Here is a 24,116-nt window from a genome sequence, read left to right on the forward strand (position 1 = left end):
ATGATATTTTCCTGACGGCACTCCATATCGTAAAAAATATAACCATCTGTTTTGGTTGGTGGTTTGAGTCTCCTCATAAAGCAGAGATGTGAATCAAATTAAAACACCCGGGCTTTACAGACACCACATTGAAGGCCTTCACAGTCATGACTTTCAGGGCCATAGGGACCGCATGAATCACATAACTTTTTGCTGAGACAGTTCACTTTCCCCACCACGGCTAATGAACGATGACGCTCTAAACACTCCGTAGAACGACAAAACAGCCGGCACTGTGGGCACCTTTGGAGATCATTAGCAAGGTCACAGCAGTCATTTGTAATGCAAGCTTTGCGAAGTCTGCACACAAGTGGTTGTGTCTGTGGGTATAGGCCGAATGGCAATATTCGCAGTAATACCTAGCGCTGAGGATTTATTTTTATACCTTTCACACCATAAAAATGGTTTTCTTGTAAAAGAATAAACAGAATTTTAGATTTGGTAGCAGTTCCGCTGGTGAAATAATGCCAGCCGCCTTCGTGGTATAATACTTTATTCGTCACACCTAAGTAATTTTCAAATGACTGTATGTCTTGAAAAGAGACATCCGTATCTGGGGGGATGTTTAGAGCATCGTGCATTAACTGAGCCTGCTCTGTCAATTTTGTATCTGGAGATTGACCATGAACCAATAACCCAGCCAAGCACCCTGCCAGGCACACATTTACAGCTGTGTTGTTTAAATCAATCAACCACCGACGTTTCTTTGGAATGATCTTACTAAACAGTACAGAATTTAGCATCCATCTAGCACCGCCACCTCTACTTTTCATCACAGTCACAACCAGTGTTAAACTTTGTGACCCCAGAATCTCAGCATTGCTATTCATCATGTCAACAACTTTGTTTAAGAAATCTGAGGCGTCTAGGTCATGATGTGGTAGCCTGCGAATGTAAAAAAAGTTAGCCAACCCACTGCCGCTCAGGCGAATTTGTACATAATCGTTGGGGCCAATGTCTGGGGCCATGTGGTTGAGCAGTTGTTGGATAGAGTTAATAACTGCTTCTAGGGCTAGTCGAATAGGATCTCTGAGGTGTAGATTGACAAAATGACATTTTTCATAAAATTCTATAGCTCTAAATTTTTTGATAACTTTTGATGTTGGCGCACGCTTTCTAAAAACACAGGCCTGGGGTTGTTACTAAAGCTGGAATTATCGTGAGTGGCTGTGGCTCTCTGAGGTGATGGCTCTAACAGCGTTAGGCTCGGTGGTAAATAGCCATCATTGGCATGAAAATTATGGCATATTTTTCTCAAATGCTTTTTGGCTCTTTTTAGGTTTTTGACAATTTCTGACTACTTTAGCAACTAACCATTTCTCTTTAGTTTGGCACTTGTAGTGTCAGACCTTCTTGGTGACCTATGCTCTTCTGGGGGCATTACCAGTTTCCCCGAGTCAAGAGTCAAGGAATCAAGGCTGGCTTGGGCATCTGCTAAAATCGATGCAATCAAAGTCTCAGTATTTTGGATCACTTGCTCTACAGCTAGTTTGACATCTGTTATTCCGCCAATATGGTCGGAGGCTCCCAGTTCACATAGAACATTAAAAAGATAAACTGATCGGTGCCGAGTTCAAGCCTAGTACCTCAAGGGCATTCTTTAGGGGTAAAATGTTGTAAGTCGCCTGAAGTACAGCTGCTTCCCTGGGGGGTGAAGCTTTAACCGCTGCAGCAGCAGCAGAGCTACGGGGGTTATGTGCTGGCTTTATCTCAACGTTAAGTGTTTTTTTTTACACTTAGGACATCATCTATGGCGCTTGAGGAGACAGAGGATTTGAGCTGCTTTTGAGACGATTCTAAAGTAGCAGAAATTGATTTCTGTAAATGTTGTTGAATATGAACGATGTGGGCTTTGATGCTTTCAATGGTTTGTATCTGAGCTACTGTATCACGATTACTTAAAGCAAAAAATAATAGCTTCGCAGATAGGTGCAGTGTTCAGACTGCTTCTCCCGAGGGCTGTTATTATAAGGTAAAATATTGTGGCTTGCTGATGTTGCAGCAGTAATGTTTAGGGCCAGTGTGTGGTAATGTCTAGGAGCTTTTAGCTCAGCTGTGGACTCTGCGGCTGCAACAGCGCAGGGGTCAATTTCAGTCTTTAAATTATGGTAAATAGCACCTGGGGCAACCCTTAGTGGGAGGTTGGTGATGTAATATCTGTCTGACGCCCCACTTGTGAGTGTGGGTTCTTGGAGCGTTTGCTGTGTACATCAGCCCCTGCTTTTGATCTGTTTTGTTGAACAGGTACATTTGTGTATTCCCCCCAACCTTTATCATCGCCAAGCAGTGAAATTATATCTAGTTCATTGTGGGGTTTGACGGCGTTTGATGGTTGATTGTGCAATCGCTTTGATGGTTGAGAGTGAGACTTAGGGGTAGGAGAAGGTGGGGGGTGCACTAATACAGGAGTGACGCTGCAAGGATGCAATGTGATACCTAGAATCTGCCCTGAATTTCGGGGGTGGGGAACACCGCAAGGGGTACGTGTGTTTAAATTAGAAACCTGGAATGGCCTGTAGGGTTTCAGAATTGTTATCTGTAGCATTTGCTTTCCTATTGCGCTTTTGAGAACTACGATCTTTACTGCCATAGCGTCTCTTTCCCAAACCGCCATTTACAGACACAGTGGTAACTTATGAAATGCGGTCCCCCCACCAGTACTACCCCCACAGCCCTTGCAGCTTCTCTTCTTTACGCTTCCGACCTTTGCTTTTCAGATCATCATCCAGCACCCTTGACCTCCTATGTACAACCAGGCATTGGGTACTCGAATGTGGCATTTGACGGTTGGAGATTGCTGCATCATTGGCATTATCTAAGTTAGAGAAAAAACACTTTTTAATTCAAGCATTGAACATTCTGAAGCATCCTCTAATAGTCAACAGTGCTAAAACTAGACTCAGCACAACTACATACACACACACACAGCACACACAGAGACACACTCACACAAACACACACATTCCAGCACTGTCTATAGTAGAAAATATTATCACACTATTGAGGCTCTATTTGGAGGAATTGTCACTATCCACGGTACCACTCCACAATAGGTAACTGCTCTATTCACTGGAGACACCTATTAAAGTTATCTTAGTCTATCCAGGAGATAGTTTTAATTCACTTCTGAATTTATTATAATTTTCTTGCACTCAGCCCCTCACTATTACCTACATTGGATAAACAAAAACACCTCACGCTCCTCTCCTGTGGAAAAAGTTGTAGCCCACACTGTGTACCTTGCGGTCGCAGTGTGCAAGAGGGAACCCAATGATGAAGCATGTCACCTTTGGGTGACTGAGGGTTCTCGTCTTAACAAATGTATTTGTCCGTTCCCTCACATATACAACCTAGTATTTTAGTTCAGTAGTTACACCATCCTATAGTAGAAAATACCCTTTTGATTACATAACAATCAAATAATTCTCACCATCCTGCGTACTGAATCCGCAAATTTGACTGAATGAAATAGGGTTAGGGCCTTCAAGAGAAGTGTTAGATAAAAGCGCTTTTACTGCTTCGGCCGCCACCTGCGAAGACAATATGAAAAGAGCTCTTAACACATTTCCTGTAAAGGGTTAAATTGTATTAATTGATAGCACTGCTATTCATATTTACACACTCATGCAAACACATGCATGCTCACACAAACAGACACACACACACACACAGCCCTCAGTTATCAGCATCGTGACTCTCCAGTGGGTAGACAAACATACACTCTTGACAGAGGGGAGAGACACCCTACCCTCGGTTGCCAGCATCGTGATGAACCAGAGGGTAGACAGACATACACTCTTGACAGTGGAAAGAGACACTCTACCCTCAGTTATCAACATTGTGACGCCCCAAAGGGTAGCAAACATACACTCTTGACAGAGGGGAGAGATACCCTACCCTCAGTTGCCATCATCGTGATGCCCCAGAGGGTAGACAGACATACACTCTTGACAGAGGGAAGAGACACCCTAACCTCGGTCACCAGCATCCAGATGCCCCAGAGGGTAGACAGACATACACTCCTGACAGAGGGGAGAGACACCGTTCCCTCGGTTGCCATCACCATGAGGCACCCAGAGGGCAGCGACAAAGCTCCCCACCTGGTGCGACATGAAACATAATTATCACAAACAGCAAAAGAAATTCTCGACACCCGCTATTCAATGGTTGATGTATTTGGAATACTGTGAAAAAATCACCATCCGTCACGCTTTGAGTGGTGGGGAGCTTAAAATTCGGTCCTTTTTTTTTTAAGATGGTTATGCCAATATTGACGGGTCCCTACAGCCTTTGAATTTAATGGTTGCTTATTTCACGGTTGTCCAATTTGTTATGCTGGAAACTATTTTAACAAGATGACCGGTTGTACATCTGGGCAGTTGCTTAACCAAACAACTATTAAACGGGAATTAAAAAAATAAAAATAAGGCTTCAATGTCAGAAGTATTTGGGAACATGCATGGCGTGAGCAGTTAGCATGTAATCTTGAAGTGCAGACTTTTATCAAGGATTGTGAATTACCTGAGCCCTTGAAGCCGCGTGACTCGGTCTACGGAGGACGAACCAACGCCATTACTCTTTAGCAAAATGTCTCTGGTGATGAAAGATTTTTTACTATGATTCTAGCAGCTTATACCCCTTTGTGAATAAGACAAAAGTCTACCCTGTAGGACATCCTAACATCCTTTATAAAGATTTTGGTGACCCCCAAAAGTATTTTGGTCTAATCAGATGTAGAATTCAACCGCCTAGAGGACTTTTTTCCCTGTGCTGCCTTACCGATTTGAGGACAAACTACTATTTACCCTGTGCCACTCCTGCACAGAAGCTAGACAGGCCTCCCAGTGTGATCACTCTGATGCGGAACGTGCTCTGACCGGCACCTGGTGCACTGTAGAAGTGAATGTCACTCTGAAAAAAGGCTATGTGATAGATCGCATTTATGAGATATGGCATTTTGAAAAGGTTTCTCATGATCTGTTTACTGACTACATCAATTTGCATCTTAGAGACAAGCAAGAAGCTTCTGGTTATCCCCTGTGGTGTTGCGATAATGAGGAGAAACAGAAGTGGAGGAGGGAATATTTTCAGAAAGAGGGTATTCGATTGCGAGCTAATAAAATGCATGTGAACCCCACTAAAAACAGATTGCTAAACTGTTTCTCAATTCTCTATGGGGAAAACTGGGGCAGAGAGAAGATTGCTCGGAAACTACTCTAGTGACTGAGAAAGATGAATTTGATAAGTGCTTTTTTTACTACCTACTGCGAGGTGTCATCTTGCGAGTTCATAAATGATGATACCGCTTGTGTGTGTTGGCGGTATACCAAAGAACATTAACCACCTTCATGCAAAGCTAACATTTTTATTGCCAGTTTCACCACCGCTTATGCTAGATTAGAACTGTACAAGCTCCTGCAGTTGCTTCAAGACCGCTGTCTTTACCATGGCACAGACTCAGTAATTTTTGTGAGCAAAGAGGGCGATATTAAACCCCTTTGGGTGACTATCTGGGGGAACTCACCTTCCGATGAATACATCACAGAGTTTGTCTCCGCCAGCCCCAAAACCTATGGTTACCACTTATCAGGCGTTAAAATCTGCTTGAAGGTGAAGGGGATCACCCTCAATGTTCAGAACATGAAAAAGTGAATTTTCAAAACTTAAAAGAGCTGGTCACTCAATATGCTAAGCACACAGAAAGAGGTGAATGTGTTCCAGAAGATGAGAGCATAGTAGTGCGGCACCCCTGCATTGTAAGAATTTAAAAACCATGGTATATTGAGACATGCCCTCTTCGCAAAATGTTGAAGGTTGTATATGATAAGCGCTTTCTTACAGATGAGTATAAAACCCTGCCCTACGGCTTTTAAGAGTCATCCATTCTCTGTGTAAGCATGGGACTAGACAAAAAAGGCTTTCTGCTCAGGGGGTATAGTTTATTAGAGGGTGTTTAAAGTAGGGATATTAGATTACAGCATCCATTCTCATGCATCCTCACAGGTCCGTCCAATTCTGGTAAAAGTTACTTTGTAAAAACACTTTTGGAAAATGCTAATCAAATGCGACCCAACCACCCAACAACATAGTGTGGGCCTATTCCTGTTGGCAATGGCTCTATCCAGAACTCTCACGAATGTTTCCACAACTCATATTTATCAAGGGGCTCCCCACTGCCTTAAATTATGACAATTTATTTCAACCCTCTAGTGTTAATATGTTAATTGTAGATGATTTAATGGCCCCTGCTTGTGACAGCAATGAAATTGAAAAAGTTTTTACTCAGTATGTTCACCATCAGAATCCTAGCATTTTATACATTGTGCAGAACCTGTTCTGCCAACGTAAGAGCTCACAAACTATCGCTCTGAACACCAAGTACATGGTGCTTTTCAAAAACCCCAGAGATAAACTTCAAATAACGACTCTAGCAAGACAGATGTTCCCAGATGGCTCTAGTTTCTTTCTAGAAGCCTTTGAGGATGCCACTCAGAGCCCCTATTGGTATCTTTTTGTAGATTTAAACGCGGGCATGCCAGAGGATTACAGATTGAGGACGGGGCTTTTCCCACTGTGTCTTCCTATTGCTTATACTCTAAAAAAGTCCTCATCGGCTATAAAAAGAAGATAAATAGAAAGAATCACATCAGTTGAGAGTGCGCCCCCCACCCCCCCCATGACCATGTCCAACAGGGTAGTGCACAATCTATCTCTCTTAAGACTGTTGGACTCATCATTCCCACAACAAAGGAAAGCTCTTCTATGCTCAGCGTCTGAGGATTTAGTAGCAGCGATTTCGGAGAAAGCCCTAAATACCTTGAAGGGCAATGTCCATTTGAGTCCTCAGCAAATCCGAGTGCTTAAAAAGAAATGTAATCTTGTTAAAAAAACTGAGCAAGAAAACGATCTCTGTTAAAACTTTAAAAAGTCTGACCAACCAGTCTTCGGGCTTCATAGGTCACTGCTAAGCCTCGCATACATTGAAAAAAAATTATCTCATTCCTGAACATCAGCTAGACAGAATACAAAACCCCTCAAGCGCCTAATGCTGACATTAGAAAATCAGCCATGGATCTGTTGGATACTGAGATGAGAGAAATTCTTCAGGGAAGTGATTTACCTGTTCATGAAAAGGTGAACCTTTATACCTCTATTCTTCAAAAGTATCTGAACTTTGTCCATCATGGTAAAATGGAAAAAGAGGGCCTGACTTTATTCATGCCTGAAAGTCAAGAGCCACCCGCTTCATCCATCAGAGAACCAGAATCACTAGCCATTAATCTAGTTAATGAAATCCTTGACAATATTAATCCCCGGCACAAAATGAAAGCTGTATTACTTCTTAATAAAATTCAACAAAATAAAGACATAGCTTTCTGGAATGATAAGGGGGCACTTCTTTATAAAGGCAATGTTATACATGGTTCAAACCTGCACGACTTGGTCAGAGGCGCGACACAAAAACACTCCTTTGCTAATAATAAAGTGCCTATCGGTTAGGACACCTTCCTGCAGAGCCTAGCAGAACTGAACATTCCTGCATCGGTGCTAGGACATGGTAGTCATCGTATCTACTTAGAAGATTTAAAAAACAGTGCCTTCTCCCCCTGCATCACCATTTTCACATGACCCCCAAAGAGCACCCGTACATGACCGCCAAGTTATTGCTGACAACTCTCATGCACCCATAACCACCCCCAAGCACTCCCTCCAAAAAAATAGAAAACCATTGAAGATATTGCCTTGGTTGTGTGCTTAGCGCCCATGGATGTATAATAGGAATTTGTATTTATTACAGGGTAAAAAAATGAATCTATTGTTTTATGTAACTACCTCATTTTTATTATGCTGTGTAGTTTTGTATGATTTTATGACTGGTGGCCATACTGCGTATTACTGGGTGATGATAATATGCTATGGTTTCTTGATTTTTATGTACCTCATTTTATTTTCAGTGTTGATACTCTGATTTATATGCCACGGTGCATAATGTATTTGATAACTACTGCTACCTCATTATTCAACTATAAGCTTAAATATGGGAATTCTATATTTATAAATATATTATCGCTATCCCTCCCCGCTTCCCGCCACCGCCATTTGCCCCGCCCCTTTTCTCTTCTGTTCCCTCCCCGCTCCCGCCTCCCAGCTGCTCCGCCCACCCGCGCACTTGGCCTTAAATGGCGACCGTGCGACGCAGGTGAGTGTGACCCACTTGTGGGACACCCCCGCGCCGCACGGCCACCAGCTGCTGCGTGTGCCCCATTGCCTGCCTTCTGCCTAGCAGCCGGCCTCGCTGCCGCCTTGCTCGCTCCCCTTTGGTTTTCGCCAGTCGTTTTGTCCTAAATTTGTGCTTGTTTCTTTGTGCCGTGTGATCGTTCTTTAGCTGTTTTTACCTTGTTTTGCCCGCCATTTGTGCCTGTATTTTCTGTGCCGTGACATCGTTTTCGTTTTCCTTCCTGTTTTGCCTTTATTTTTGCCCGCCTTTTGTGCCTGTATTTTCTGTGCCGTGACATCGTTTTCGTTTTCCTTCCTGTTTTGCCTTTATTTTTGCCCTCCATCTGTGCCTGTTTAATTTAATGTAACCTCTGTGCCGTGGGTCAGTTTCCTTCCTGTTTGCCCGCCTACCTCGCCGCCCTCCGCTCTCCCTCCCCGCTTCCCGCCACCGCCATTTGCCTCGCCCCTTTTCTCTTCTGTTCCCTCCCCGCTCCCGCCTCCCAGCTGCTCTGCCCACCCGCGCACTTCGCCTTAAATGGCGACCGTGCGAACGCGCAGCGGGTGCGCCGATTGTGTGCCGAAGGCGCGCCAAAGGTAAGCCCGTCTGCGCCCGTCCGCGACCGGATCACGACCAGCGCCAGGACCCCTGGCCCACGAAGACCCCGACCGACCCGCCTGACGTACTCCGCCGCCACCCTCATCGCACTCAACACCGGCCGACTCCCAGAATGCCATCAAGCCACTCCACGTCGTACCCACGGACCCTCCAGCTGCCACGCCTGCAAATTCACCTGCATCCGGACCTGCCTCGCACCAGCACCCGCAAAGTCGAACACCAGCAGCACCCACCTCAAGTGCATCCTGCTCAACACCCGCTCCGTCCACAGACACGCCATCGAACTCTGGAACCTTCTAGACGCCACAGCCCCGGACTTTGCCTTCCTCACGGAGACCTGGATGAACGCCTCTTCAGCTCCCGACATCGCCATCGCTATCCCAGAGGGCTACAAGATCGTCCGGAGGGACCGCAACGCCAACCAGATGGGAGGAGGCATCGCCATCATCCACAGGAACACCATCCGTCTCACGACCAGCACCGACAACACCCTGACCACCGCCGAACACCTGCATTTCCAGATCCACACCAACCCGAACATCACCCTCAGAGGCACCCTGATCTACCGACCCCCTGGACCACGCACACAATTCAGCGAGGACATCGCCGACTTCGTCAGCCCGCATGCCCTCCCCTCCGCTGACTACATCCTCCTGGGGGACCTCAACTTCCATCTGGAGAACAACAACGACCGCAACACCAGCACCCTGCTCGACAACCTCGCCAATCTTGGACTCAAGCAACTGGTGTCCACCCCCACCCACCTCGCCGGACACACACTCGACGTAGTCTTCTCTTCCAGCACAGACATCGACTTCAGCCACGCCACAGAGCTTCAATGGACGGACCACAGCTGCGTCCACTTCACCTTCAAGAGAACGACGACCCACCACCACCAGCAACAGGCCGCCCGCAGAAGCTGGAACAAGATCACAGCAGACCAGCTCGCCACCTCCCTGAGCCAGCACCCTCCTGCCAGCTCAGCGAACCCCAGCCAGGCCGCCGACAACCTCACGAAGTGGATCAGCATCTGCGCGGACGAGCTCGCCCCGCTGAGGACCCCGCCCAGCAGACCCGGCAGCAAGAAAGCCCCGTGGTTCACCGACGAACTCAAGAGCTCCAAGAAGAACTGCCGAGCCCTCGAGAAAGTCTGGAGAAGGGAACCTACACCGGACAACAGGACCTCCTTCAAGCTTGCCACCCGGAAGCACCACCAGCTGATCCGCGCCGCCAAGAAAACAGCATTCAAGGACCGGCTGGACAACAACGCACACAACTGCAAGGAACTCTTCAACATCGTGAAAGAGCTTTCCAACCCCAGCGCAGGAAACAACGACATCACCCCATCGCAAGACCTCTGCAACTCCCTCGCTTCACACTTCCACAACAAGATCGCGGACATACACAACAGCTTCAACAACCAACCAACGCACACCATGACCGAACAATCACCCCCCACCACCACCCTCCTCGCCTGGACCCCGATCAGCACCGAAGACACCATCCGCACGATGAACTCCATCCACTCCGGATCACCGACCGACCCCTGCCCTCACCACGTCTTCAACAAGGCCGACGCTGTCATCGCACCCCACCTACGAGACATCATCAACACATCCTTCGACACCGCCACCTTCCCTGAGAGCTGGAAACACGCAGAACTCAGCGCTCTACTCAAGAAACCAACAGCGGACCCCACCGAACTCATGAACTACCGCCCCATCTCGCTCCTCCCGTTTCCAGCCAAAGTCATCGAGAAGACCGTCAACAAGCAGATGGCCGCCTTCCTCGAGACGAATGGATCCCTCGACCCCTCACAGTCCGGCTTCCGAGCCAATCACAGCACCGAGACCGCCCTCATCGCCGCCACCGATGACATCCGAGCCCTGATGGACAATGGAGAAACAGCGGCCCTCATCCTCCTAGACCTCTCCGCGGCTTTCGACACGGTCTGCCACCGCACCCTAGTACAGCGCCTCAGCAACATCGGGATCCAGGACAAGGCGCTGGAATGGATCATCTCCTTCCTCGACGGAAGAACACAGAGAGTCCGCCTACCACCGTACAAGTCAGAGGCCTCCGAAATCATCTGCGGCGTCCCTCAAGGTTCATCTCTGAGCCCCACCCTCTTCAACGTCTACATGAGCCCCCTTGCGGCCATCGTACGCAAACACAACCTCAGCATAATCTCCTACGCCGACGACACCCAGCTGATCCTCTCCCTGACCAACGACCCCACCTCCGCCAGAGCCAACCTGCACGAAGGGATGAAAGAGGTAGCCGAGTGGATGACGACCAGCCGCCTGAAACTGAACTCTGGCAAGACGGAGGTCCTCATCCTGGGCTCTTCACCCTCCGCCTGGGACGACTCCTGCTGGCCTCCCGCCCTGGGCACCGCACCCAAACCGACAGACCATGCACGCAACCTGGGCTTCATCCTGGACTCCTCCCTCTCCATGACCAGGCAAGTCAACAACGTCTCCTCGGCGTGCTTCAACATCCTACGCATGCTACGGAAGATCTTCTGGTGGATCCCCACCGAGACCAGGAAGACCGTCACCCAGGCCCTCGTCACCAGCCGACTGGACTACGGCAACGCCCTCTACGCCGGTACCACCGCCAAGCTCCAGAAGAGACTCCAGCGGATCCAGAACGCCTCAGCCAGACGCATCCTCGACATCCCACGAACCAGCCACATCACCGGACATCTGAGAGACCTTCACTGGCTCCCCGTCAACAAAAGAATCACCTTCCGCCTCCTCACCCACGCACACAAAGCCCTACACGACCAAGGCCCGAGCTACCTCAACAGCCGGATCAACTTCTACGCTCCCAAACGCCACCTCCGATCAGCCAACCACGCCCTCGCCGCCGTCCCCCGCATCCGAAGAGCGACTACAGGAGGAAGGTCCTTCTCCTACCTGGCCGCCAAGACCTGGAACTCCCTCCCGACTGACCTGCGCCTGACCCAAGACCACCTCTCCTTCAGGAAGAAGCTGAAGACCTGGCTGTTCGAGCAGTAGCGGCACCCCCCCCTCCCCCCCCAGCGCCTTGAGACCCTACGGGTATGTAGCGCGCTATATAAGTGTCACAGATTGATTGATTGATATCCGTGATTAGTATCAGTTAACAACGATAAGCTTTGATTCCTCTTTTTTTATGTAACTTCCGCAGATTTGATGTCTGCTGTTGATACTGTCATTTATATGTCTTTGAGCATAATGTATTTGAAACCTACCGCTACCTCATTATTCAACTATAAGCTTGAATATGGGTTTTCTATATTTTATAAATGTATTATATCTATCCATGATTATTACAGGGTACCTAAAATAAGCTGTGATTCCTTTTTTAAGTAACTTCCGCAGATTTTATGTTTTCTGTTGATACTGTGATTTATATGCATCGGTGCACAATGTGTTTAATAACAACTGCTACCTCATTAATTAACTATAAGCTTGAATTTCTTTTTTCTATTGTCACTAATTGTTGTCAAGTATATGTAATTCCATATAATTATACTGTAATTGCATAAAAACATGCTTTTCTGTTATGTAAAAGATGTTTTCAATTAAATTGCAAATATTGTCTCAAAATAAAACTTCTTTGAGCTTGTTTTTACATTTAATAAAATAAATTTTGTCTAAAATGCATTATCATTCTTTTCAATAATACGGTGAAATGAAACTTACCAAATATCATTGTAATTGGTAGCTACATTCCCTATATCCGGCTTACAGAGCCCCATAAACACCCCTAAAACAAGACATGCCCGGGCATGCGCCTCAAAATCTATAGATCCGATCTTATCATACACTTTTGATTTCATTACTGTATAATTTTATAAGCCATGATTCACAAATCCTAGCTTACCATTTTATACGCATTTGATTTCATCACTATCATTTAATAAGCCTTGATTCACAAATTAGCATTAACCTATAGAGCAGCGAAAGGCGATAATCTTATCAAAACATTATAAGGACCGATTAAAAACAGACGTGGACCGATTCCAATATAGCCACGTGGACCAGAGGGACGTGGCCACATGTCAACACAGACCAAAGGGCGTGAACACCTGTCACATCCAATTAGCGAAAGTATGTGGTGATGAGTAGTATACAACCTATACTACTCACATGTTTTTTCATCGACAAAATAGGCCACGGAAACAAGAACTAAGGGGTATACTAAAAGGTTGGCAGCATTCTCTTTGAGCGCTGTGTAAAAAGGAAACCAGCAGAGGATTTGCTTTGAACACCTCATCTGTGAAGGTATAATTTTTTGTAAGCACAAAAGGCCTCATGAATCTGTCACCAATACTAACACCTAGTCTAGGCCCCAGACCCATAAACCCCAAAGCCCTAGTGTTAACAGTATCATATGCTTCCAGGACTGGGCCACGGTACTAACAGAGCAAGAACTTGAGCCTCTTGTACCAGAACCCCAGAGCTAACACAGCCAGAACCCACTACATCTATGTGCCCACTACTAAAAAAAATACCTCAGATCCCAAAAAACTGCCCACTACTTGGACTATTGTACAGGGCAAGGCACACCTCCCCCCAGTAGTACAGACCCCACAGGCTAGCAGTAACATGGGAAAGCTGACAGGTGATCACTTACTTCAGTTGTGCCCGCCCCTCCCCTCCTCCCGCCCTGATTGGAGCAGATCGTGTACGCTCACATCGCATAAATATGGGAGTAGGGTTCAGGGGACTACCACCGCTCCCTCCTGGGGTGGCGTGCTCAATAAAAACAAGAGAGGTGCTGTCCAAAGACCAGGGCAGGTGAAAGGATATTTTACTCTCTCAAACCTGCCCCAAACACAGTTGGTGTATCCAGCTGTGCCCATCCACTGAACCACTCAGAGCTATAAGTGACAGGCCCTGTATTCTGCACCAATCCCCTAAACCACCCTTCCCTAGAGTTGTCAGGCTTAGTGTCCTTGTGTCAGTCTCCAAGGAACCAACCCTTAGAGGTGACAGGCTCAGTATTTCTGTGCCAGTCCCCGAGCCACCCTTCCCCAGAGGTGCCAGGCTCTGTGTCCCTGTCGAAGTCCCTGAGCCATCCTTCCCCAGAGGTGCCAGGCTCTGTGTCCCTGTGCCAGTCCCTGAGCCATCCTTCCCCAGAGGTGCCAGGCTCTGTGTCCCTGTGCCAGTCCCTGAGCCATCCTTCCCCAGCGGTGCCAGGCTCTGTGTCCCTGTGCTTGCACATCATTTCCTAGAGGTGACAGGTCCGTGAGCCATTCCCTGTTGGAGCCGGAGGGTCAGTTCCCATGGGCCTGTCCGGCAGGTTGCCATGTTGTAAAGTGTTATAATGGCTCGGACTCTGTAATCCTCTCCCTCATGACCAGAGGCCCCATGGTCTCAGAACATGAATCCTCTTAACCTCCCAGTCTGAAGCTCAACCCAGACCGCTCATGTGCTGCTCCTGAGCTGCCAGGGAATGTGGGACTGACCCCAGACAAGCCGAGCCACAGCCCGGCCATGCTTTAACCCCATCTCGTCCAGCACTGGTCCCGACTGACACAGAACCCTTTCCTGAACAAGGGCTGTTCTTCCAACCAATGCCCACAAGAAAATAAAAGAAGCATTGGCAAAGCCAAGAGGTCTCTTCTTAAGAACCTATTGGCTTTGCCAATGCCTTTTTAATAATGCTGCATAAAATGAGAGGAATAAAGCATATTTTGCCAATACTTTGCAGAGGCAGACAAAAGATAACTATTTGGTGTTATTTTTTAGCCGCACAAGTGCAAGATGCGTGTGCATTTAACACCAAGCATGGGTGTGACTACGAAAGGAAGCGGATGCTATATTTTTTTCTTTATTTAAATATCTAAGATGGATCGGGAAATGAAAAAAATGAAATTTGAGTGACACAAAATTGTTTTTGTTTTTTTGTAAGGGAATGGTCAGCACCAATTTGCAGCCTTGCCCTCCAACAACAACAAAAAAGGACAGGAGGGGGTATGGAAGAGTGGGTGGGAAAGCCCTAGAAAGTAGGCAAGGAGGCAAGGAAAAAAAAATATAGCTAGATGGGGTGAAAAGGGAAAAGCAGCACTCAAAAAGAGAGCAAAATGGGGGCGGCTGAAGACGCACACTAGATTGAGAGCAACACAGAGTGTGGGGGGCAGGAGGAGAAGCATATCAGACACACCAAGCACCACACAAGGGAGAGAGCAACACAGAGGACTGCAGGAGGGCTCTTGGTGGGTGGGGGGAGCAAACAGGGGAGAGAGAAGGAAAACACATGTATTCTCATGGAGTGCATAGCAAAAAAGAAAAAAATAAGTTCTCTAAAAGTGAGCAGTGGAAGAATACAAGTCAGCCAATCAAAAAGATGATAAAGAGGCTATGATCCAGGGTTGGGACAAAGACAGGATCAACAAGATAGTGCAAAGAAAGCCATTCAAAAGAAGCAAGTAGGTAAGATTAACAATGAAGCCAAACATTGGTAATCAATGGGCAGGCTGTGAGCCCACTGTAAGCTCCTGGTAAACTCAAAATAGGTCGTTCAAAGCTAGACAGTTTGTGCAGTCTGATAGGTGAGACCGAACAGTGACTATACCCATCGCTTACTTTAAATGGGAACCCCAGTTAAAATCATACTTGAGTGACTAAAGTTACCAGGGTCCGACAGAAAATAGGTCCAGGCACCAAAATAAAAGTTACCCCCCCCCCCCATTAGTGAATTAGAAAACGTAAAAAGTGGCCTACGTTTGAGAATTGGGGCAGTCTGGAACATGTAAAGACAAGCTGTATAAGTATTTTGCAAGCTATGAAGGAATACATGGGTTTAAGCTTGTTGCTGGCAATACTTGTTTCGATACCGAGGAAATCTACAGTAAAACATGTCTCATTGGACGATAAAAGAGGCCCACAAGCAGCCAAAAAATGGAACACCCTCTCACCTGTTAGACCAGCCCATCGGGCACAGCCTGATTGCCCTATAGGCCCGTCCAACCCTGGTAGTTACTTACTCAAATCCCCAGCCACTGTGGGTCTCTTCTGCATTGTATCTATCTAAGAACTGTCACTATCAGTTGTTATGTTAATTCATAAAATGCTTAAATCCCACTTGGACAGCAAGGCACTTTGTGCATGACAGTTTCCACACTCTGGAGGGTGTTGGATTATTTTGGGTTGCTGAGAATCTCCAACATCTTTCTGAAAGCTTAAAGGTTGTGGCTTTCTTCAGGGGACCTGTTTCTGTGGTCTTGTGAAAGAGTACTGGCAGAAATAAGGTTTGTGATATGAGAAAGGGCATGGGGGTTATAGCAGAGCTCGGTTTTCCAGGTGTGAATAGGGATGCTGCCATCAGGCAACACGGCGCAAGCACAACAGACTCTTTCAAAAGGTTTGTAAAAGGCTGTCTCAATGAAAGAAGGTCATCCTTCAAACTGCACCTGGCATAATGCCTTGCAACTACGTGAAACCCCTCCTCACAAATACAACAGACATTCCTAAACCCCACTCTTAAGCCTCCGTCTTTTCCCCCACGTCACACTCTGTGCCAAAAATCCCCCCACTAGTTGTCTGCTCCAACCATTCAGAGACCTCATCGTCTTACAACTTTCAGTCTCACGGCTCAATACTGCCCCCCCAACCAAAGCTGACCCACCAGTACCGGAACTAGCCCACCCCTTTATCTTACTCTATCTGTCCCTAACCCCGTCAATCAGGAAAAACATTCACAGGTATGTTACCCACCACCCACACCCTCTCTTAGCCTATCACAGAACTCCTAACCACCCTCATTCCCTAATAACCTTGCTACCTTCTCTCTAAAAAACAAGTACTGTCGATTCCCAACCTCAGACAGGTGAACCCCATAATTTCTTAACAAATCATAGTCTTTGTACCTAATGCCTCCATGCGCTCCCATACACGTTTCTCCATTTATCTTTCTGCTCGACCTCTATATAGCCATTGGTCACATTGCCGTCTGCCATGCTCGCCCCGGAACCAGCCAGTTCTTACTGCTGCAGTTCCTGATCTCTACATCTTCACCTCTCTCCAGTCACACTTCACCAGCTTCAAATACGCTTAGCAAGCAACTGCACTAGGTTATTTTTGCAAATCTGGACAACCCTTTTCTTTTTACAGCTCTTGCAGTGTCACCACTAACTGCCCTCAACATATGCCTGCCTTTCACCACCAACCTACCATCACCCTCTTGATACTCAACCCCAACTTATTCCCACATGCCCTCTTGTCTGCCTGCCAAGTCACCTACTTACCTAACGATTGACCAAAGATCCGCACCAACATTCTTCTACCTTGAGGTTCCCCCACATAACCTGTATTGCAGAGAAAAAAACAAGCCTTGTTAAGACAACCATCCCGACCCTAGAGCATTTTATGCAGCCCGACCATTCCCATGAACCCCACACTATCACATACCTTCTCACCTTCACTGATGTCCATCCTCTGATTTCACACTTCTCTCCCTCCAAGAACTTTAAAATCTGCTGCTGCCGAAGTTGCCCCAATCCTGAAGGAATGCATCCCAGAATCCTTCGCAACACCCTCAACGATTGAAAATACGCCAACAGTGCCCCATTCCCATGCTTCAATACCACTCCTTCCCCCAACCCCACAAGAGCATAAATGTCTTAAACTATTCTGGTGGACACCACCCCTCTACCCTGATTTCCTCATAATCACCACCATCTTGGATCACTGGAGCCTGATAATAATGTTTGACTCCCTCCATTGCACATCACTCTGCAATACACCTGCCTGCCAGACTGTACCAGGAACTCGGAAACCCTAAAATTCCCAACAAATATTCACACCATACACGAATCAAACAGCACTGCTTCCCACTTGCACACCAAAACCCACCTCAAAACTCCCAACTCTGCAGTAGGTGGATAGTTATTGGCTTCTCCATCCTACTCCGTCCTCTTCTCTCCCTTGCTTACCTTTCCAAAATCCTCCGCCCCATCTTTCCCACTGACAGCTCATAACCTTAAAAAGGGCTTAGCTAAAAAGGGCATCCTCTGCGAATTTCCCCACAATTGTCACGGGTGACAATCCTCTGTTCACCATGTGAAGCAGAGAACAAATAACATCTGACCTTCTTCCTACCTCTTTACTCCCAGCCCTACTTCTCCTCAATGCACTGCTCTACAGAAATTACCTCCAATCTTGATTCTTCAATCAACTGCAGCATCCTCCCTCCCACAGTTCTGCTGGCACTCTCATCCTCCTCAGCTCTGCCGCAGGGCCAACCCATAGAGCCTTTGATACTGCTTCTTCTAATGAAAACATGCATCTGCTACTTCATTCTCCGCCTCTAGGATGTGCCTCACTCTCAACACTATGTGTCAAACACACCAACACAAACACCCTCAGCTACACTACTACACTCTTGTCCTTTGACATCTGCCTATTTACGAAATGCACCACCACCATGTTGTCCACATTAAAATGTGCTTTCTTGTTTAATAAAATCAAGCCCATTTCACCAATGCCACTATAAGTGGAAAGAATTTCAAAATTTTAGTTTTTCGCCCCACCACTGGTCAGCTTAGCGCTTGGACGCCCATGGGCAGCAATCGCGCTCTACAAATACCATTACAATTACAATTACAATTACCAGCCACCTTTTCATGCACTACCACCCCTGTCAATATATACAGAACCCTCCAGGCACTGCCACATCTGAATATATCTGCACACTTCTTCCTTAGCCGCTTGGCTTGTTGCAGGAATTCCATTAAAATGCCTCAGAAAAACTCCCCAGATGCGTCCACTTTCTCTAAACCCAATTCTGTCCATAAATGTGCCATACATGTGTCTGGACCTTCCACCTTTTCCAGTGCCAAAGCCAAAGGTACTCCCAAATCCTTCATTAACACCTAGAATGCCTCCAGTGTGCCCATTATTGCCCTGTATCCGCTCTTTACATAGAAAAAGAAATGATACAGATACTGAGTCACCTTTCCAAACCTGTTTCTGCTGTGAAAATCAATTCCAAAAAGGTTCTGAAAATCTTAAACAGGTCATATGGACCAGAGAACTCCATCAGCAATGTTCAATCTTACACTTCACCATCTCAAAATCTGTCCATACACAAGGACCAACTCCATACTCTGATCAAATCAATTGTGAATGATCTAACATTCACTCAGTACCTTCTTTTGGACTATGCCCAGCAGTGATTTTATCAACTTTTTGGGAGGCCCTTCCAGTTAAGGGCCAGCCCCCTCTTTTCTCCACCACCTTCCCTAGCTTCCATCTAACTACTTCTAGCCACCTTTTCTGACCTGAAGTACTCTACCCGTCCACACATATTCGCTCTCCTCTACCCTAATCTAAAACCTCAGGCAAAATGCTGATCTTGATTTCTGACTGCCTCTTCCTTTACTACAGGTTTCCCCGCCAAGCAAATGCTCTAACCTTTACAGCCTAACCGGTGTAGGAGTTTTTCCTGCAAAGGCATTACTAGCCCTGCCCTTTCCGGCTTGCCCCTGCACTCCCACACTGTACTACAGGGTACTTTGCTCAACATTTTGAGCATTTCTGTCTGAATATTCAAAAAGCTAGCGCAGACACCTCTGTTAAAGGTCCAACATGCCCTCATTGAGACACTCCCTCGCTGGCTAACCCCCTCCCCTACTGGGTGGGGCATCTCAGATAGGTTCTGTAAGATAGCAGAAGGCCACTGGCCATAGGGGCTGGTGTAGTTAGCAAATTCCATTGCACCGACAAGTCCTGATCAAGCTCCGTCCACATCCCATCCTCATCCTCTGCCTTTCTCACTCTGAAGTATTTTGAATTCCTTGTCATATCTTATCCACGCTAAGCTTACAAAAGTTTACATTGGTTTTCCTTATCACATCTATATACTTAAACATCGTTCCAGGTGTTTGTATAATACGTACATCTGTAAATCAGAAAGGCCAAAATTCTATTTTCTATGTTTACCAGCACCTTCTGCCTTCTGCCTTCTCGCCAACTCTCACTCTTCCTCCTTCGAGCCCTGCTTTACCTTAACTTCCCTGTGTAGTAACTTAAAAACATCCTCACACTCTCTCTTCCATATTTTTTGTTTTGTTGATGCCGCTAAATATGCCCCTAAACGATTCATTATGCCCATTTACGGTCACTTCTTACCCTGCTTCTCACCATCCGTTTTTTGTCTCCTGTCCCTCCCTCTGCTGTTGTTGCCCCTGTCCATAGACCCCCTTAAAGTCTGCCTCTGTCCTTTTTGCATCAACTGCACTGCCTTTCTATGGCACTATCCCTACCCCTATATCAACTTTCACCTTGTCATCCACGTTTTCACTAACACTTCCCTCAATCACACGCGCACTTCTTACTCCCGCATCTGGTGTTCCTTCAGCATAAGCCTTCCACCAATTTTTCATCCCTGTTGACGGTGAGCTGTCTTTCTATACCGAAGCTCAGTCCTTCTTCTCGCCCACTTTCGACCCTTCTTCCGAGTCCATCATGCTCCTGTTCCTCCTGGGGCTCCGAAAGACACCAATCTCCCACCTGTTAGACCCTCGTACCCTTTCTTTCCAGCTCCTCCTCAGCCCACCATACCAACCTAGATCCTCGAACTTCCCTGCCCTGCCTGTGTCGCGTTCCTGCTCCCTCGCCTCCCGCTCCTCCATGTCCTCCTCACCTCGTCCTCCTCCTCGCCTTCATCGTAGTGCAGCCCTTTATTATAATTAAACCCCCTATTTGTCTTCTCTTCACAGATCCCTGCTTTCTCCCCGATTCCTGGTCCATCATTTGGCCCTCCATGAATTCGCCTGCATCAGGCAGGCCGTCCTGCACCCGTCCCTTTCTTCAGGCCGACATCACAGAGCTGTTCCAGATTCTGCCAGCTTCCCTCCTCCACTCCTTATGTTTATTTACCTGTTCTTGTCCTCCATACACAGGGGCCTCACTAGGGCTCTGGGCTACTGCACACCTGTAATCTTAAGAGTCGCCCTGGGCCTTGTGCCTTCATCTTCTTCCCACACTACTTCCCCTTCCAACCACACCCATCTACCCCCTCCTCTTCCCAAGGCCAGCTTTAGCACTGGTTCGCTCAGTGCGACAGTCTTACTAGGCACCCCCCCCCCCCCCCCACCCCCCACCCCCACCCATGACCGCCTCCTCTGATTCCCTCACCACCACCTGGCAAAAGTGCCCCTCATCTCCCCATAGCCTCACTCTCATTTGTTTTAAAGCTCTGGTAAAGGCTGACTTTACCAATCTATTCAGCTGTCCACACAGAGTACAGATCTGTTCTTTGCAGCTGGCATACTTTATGCCGAATCAAAACTGCCACAAGACTAAACTCTGTTCTCTTTCTCTAGCAGGAACATTAATCACAGAGTTATCTTAACATTTTTTTTGCTGCCTGAAAGTTGTACAGACAAGGAACTCTACAGCATGCGATTTTAAATCGTAAGTTTTTGCTTCACACAACGCCCGCCTGACGTCAGTGCCCCCTCCCCCCTTCCAGGACAGCGCCCAGTGCAGCCACACTGATCGCACCTCACCGCCTTGCATCTTCCCCCTCTTTCTCACTCCCTCTAAGCTCCTGATATGTCTTGAATGTGTGTCCTGTGTCTCGTGGTGACCTTCTTGTGTTCGCCACGTAGATATTGGTAAGTGTTTACTTCTCAATGGTATATGCTCAAGGAGAGCTTTTACCTGTGCCCAGAGAGTGAGTTCTGGACCATTGGACACAGATGGATGACACCCGGGGAGCGGTGGACAGGAGGCATCTTGCAAGTCCAGAATGAAGAGAGTTGGACTTCACCAACTATGATCGCCATCTTATTAAGTGGCGACAGGTGTTTGTTTCGAAATAAATGACGCAATTTCTTAAACAGTGTGGCTTAAGGCAGTTGCAGTTTATGTCCCCTGCAAGGAAATGCGCAGGTGGAAAGGGCCCATAGATTTGTGGGCACTTGCATAAACATAGCTGTACGGAATACGCTGCATATTTCTGAATGCACGTGAAAAATGTTAGTAGTATGTTGCAATACTCCACATCCACAAACCAAAGTCACACCTTTTTGTGCTTTAGCAGGAGGCAAATTGCTTTCAGAGTTGAGTCCCGCATGTATGCATCGCAAAGGTGACAGGAGCGGATATTGGAACTGTTTTAAACAGCAATTAAGAACAACACTGTCAGAGTAAAGGAAAAAGTAAATTGCAGTATGATAAGAAGAAATGTGTGAAATATATGGAAGTAGATGTTGTTATAGTGAAGTTACGTGAATGGTTGAGAGTCAAGGCTGTTCCAAATTTCAGTGAGCCAAAAAAAAAAGTGGAAGAAAACTAGGTGAGCTGCAATATTAGAATCCAACAAGAGTTGTGAGGTGCAACTTCAAAGCAGAGATGAGGAGATGACCTGTCAAGACAAGGCACCAAGTGCATGAGGGGACATAAACTTGGAAGGAAACCTGGGAGGAAAAAAAGTGCACCATCAATTCTCACTAGAAAATTTCCCTTTTGCAAATCCCAAATGTGGTGGAAAAGGTGGGAATGTTTGGGTTACCTGCGACTGTAGTTCATATTTTGAAGTTCTGATGTATTCTATCTTGTCTTCTATATATACAAAATATGTGTATAATATGTCCAGGGGAGGAGTTCTATATCTTGAATGTGTGTCCTATCTTGTGGTGAGAGTCTTGTGGTTCACCACGCTGTTGTTAGAGAAGTGTTTACTTACGAACAATATATAATTCGAAGTGCAGCCTCCCCCAATCCCACTACTAACTACTTACCAGTTACCACTACCCTCTCCGTGCAGTGGGGAACAGCCGACCTCGCCCTGCGTCCAAAATCTCTACCACCTTGAACATCAACAAGTCACCCTTCCCGCCGTCCGCAGCACTATAAGCGCTGCCATAAACTTCTCCTCCAGTGCCATGACCTGCCTAAGCTGCCAAGGCCTTTAACATTTTTCTGACCAGAAACAATGTCCCACAGGGTGCCTGGGGGAAGACAAGAAAAGGGCAACCTTCTTTTGTAAATCTACCTAAAAAAAAACTGCAACCTCCACGCCTCCTCTCCCTCAAGCCAATCAACCCTCCCCCCTCCCCCCCCCCCTTGCTGGCCCGTCCCAAGTCACCGGAAGAGGCTGGGGGGAGAATAGGACGAGACCATCTGTCCCCAGCAGGGCTGGCTCTCGGGTGGTGCGACCCGTGCAACCGCACCCAGCACTGACTTCAGGTGGGGGCGCCCTGTTTGCGAGTTTACTGTGGTTTTAAAAGCACCTGCTGCCACGTTTCTTGTCTCCAGCAATTTCCAGGCAGCAATAAAAATGTCAAGTTAGCTCCGGTGATTAATGTGATTAATGTTCTTCCTGGAGAGAGATCAGGAGTTTGTCAAGTGGAAGTTTTGACTCATCCTAGAGCAGTGCAGAAGGTTAATATGCCTGCAGCAAAGTACGTGTACAATGCTGATCACAAAGTGCATGTAAGGTAACTAGGTCAGAGGGTCACTGCTTTTGTCAGAGAGACCCTTTTGTTACTTACAGTTTGTAAATTAAATTCATAGTATAGATGAGTGAGCTATTAACTGTTCTCAAAGAGCCGCTTGTAAACTGCAAGGTATAGATTAGAGCTTTATGATTTTTCCCCGGTCTTTCATTATCCTAATGTTGCAAAAATGGTTCATTTGGGTAGAAATCAATTATTTTACAGGGAACTCCCAAATATGGTGTTATGTTTTTAATTCTGAGTTTGCACCTCTCCAGACCTAGCACTCTTGAACTATATCACCTACCAGTATGAATGACGTGACTCCTGCACCCTGTAGTCCTCTGTCTGGAGTAACATTTACTATACTCTGATTCACACACGTATGATTGTCTCTGTGTAATGTGTGTGTGATGTAATGCGCTCTGGCACCCCACAGTGGTATGAGTGGTGCTATAAAACTAATAAAATGCACCTGCTAGAGAGTGGTTATAAAGACTTGAGGGGCACTGTTAAATGGTGGTAGTGAGGGAATCCGTGGCGGAGGTGGTCATTCGGGAGGCCTACAACAAACATTGTCACACTGGGCCACCAGCGCTGAGCCCGGCCCTGGTCTCCCATTAGTATATGGCAAACTATGAAAAGTACTGGTACTATAGTACAGCCCCGTTTAAAATAAAGCAGACATAAAAACGATAGGGCCTCCACAGAGGCTCCACTTCAGCTCTGCTGCGAAGTACCATTATTGTGCCCTTAAAGGTAAAGATGTCTTTTTCAGGGATGTCTGTACTCTCACATTACAGT

General features: G+C 46.8%; 1 long non-coding RNA gene across 1 annotated transcript; it reads right to left on the reverse strand.

The window, feature by feature from the left end:
* Nucleotides 1-522: 522 nt before the first annotated feature.
* LOC146856290 (uncharacterized) lies at nucleotides 523-22,712 on the reverse strand. The gene is made up of 4 exons (XR_014980922.1): nucleotides 22,617-22,712; nucleotides 17,115-17,174; nucleotides 3,470-3,569; nucleotides 523-2,854 (listed from the first exon to the last, which is right to left on the reverse strand). It is a non-coding gene; the product is annotated as an uncharacterized LOC146856290 (long non-coding RNA).
* Between the last annotated feature and the right edge of the window lie 1,404 nt (nucleotides 22,713-24,116).

Source organism: Triturus cristatus, chromosome 4_1 (genome assembly GCF_964204655.1).
Source record: "Triturus cristatus chromosome 4_1, aTriCri1.1, whole genome shotgun sequence".
Taxonomy (NCBI): Eukaryota; Metazoa; Chordata; class Amphibia; order Caudata; family Salamandridae; genus Triturus; species Triturus cristatus.